This window comes from Helobdella robusta, assembly GCF_000326865.2.
Source record: "Helobdella robusta unplaced genomic scaffold HELROscaffold_23, whole genome shotgun sequence".
Classification (NCBI taxonomy): Eukaryota; Metazoa; Annelida; class Clitellata; order Rhynchobdellida; family Glossiphoniidae; genus Helobdella; species Helobdella robusta.
The window spans coordinates 1679571-1680606 of record NW_008704216.1 but is presented as its reverse complement, the minus strand read 5'-3'; positions in this window follow the sequence as shown (position 1 = coordinate 1680606).

Genomic DNA, 1036 nt, shown 5'->3' with positions numbered 1-1036 from the left:
CTATATATATATATATATATATATTTATATATATACATTCGGCAGAATTTATAGAATATTGTAAATATATATATATATATATATATATATATATATATATATATATATATGCATATATAAATACAGAACTTATATAATATATAAATATATAAATACATATATAATAAATAATAATAATAATAAATTTTTTTTTTCATCTTTTTAATCCTTTCATCGTCATATTATTTAAAATTTGCGTGTTACAGCAGCGTCTGTCTTTGCCAGAGTTTTTGTGTGGCGAAATTCAGGCAAAGAGATTTAATGTAAAGAAATATATATGTAACTTTATGGGATTAATGTAATATAGAGTAATGCGATTTAATGTAATAAAATTTTTATTTAATGTGTTGTAATATAGCCCATTATATAATTCTCTGTATTGTCATCTAATATGATTAATAATAATAATAATAACAATATGCTGTGTTATATACATATATACTATACAGTTTTTTTTTAATATTCAAATCTTTTGCATCAATTGCTTTTTGAGATAAGTTATTCCACATTGTATTTCCATATTAATTGTATTCACACAATAAAGACGGCTGAAATGATTAAATTAATTTTCAAATTCAATAAAATGTTAATTAATGCAATTGGATGGTGACGGTCATACGACTCAATGTGATATAATGTATAGTGAAAGTGATGAATGAAGTCGAGAATGACGATAATGGAATGAAAGGGCATTTTAATAAGCTGGCTAATGTAATCACACCTATTGTATTGTAATGCAAGATATCGTAATGTAATGTCGTTCATGTGATGTGGTTGATATCATATGTGTGTGTGTATGTGTGTGTGTGTATGTGTGTGTGTGTGTGTGTGTGTATGTGTGTGTGTGTATGGTTGATGTGTGTATGGTCAATGATGTGACGTCACGTTTGAAAGATCCCCTATTCAATCAATGCATCTTGCCGAGATGTACTCACCTACACTTGCATAAGACAGGAAGCCAGGGATGGATATGAACCTGTGCGTATTTCTCAGTTTG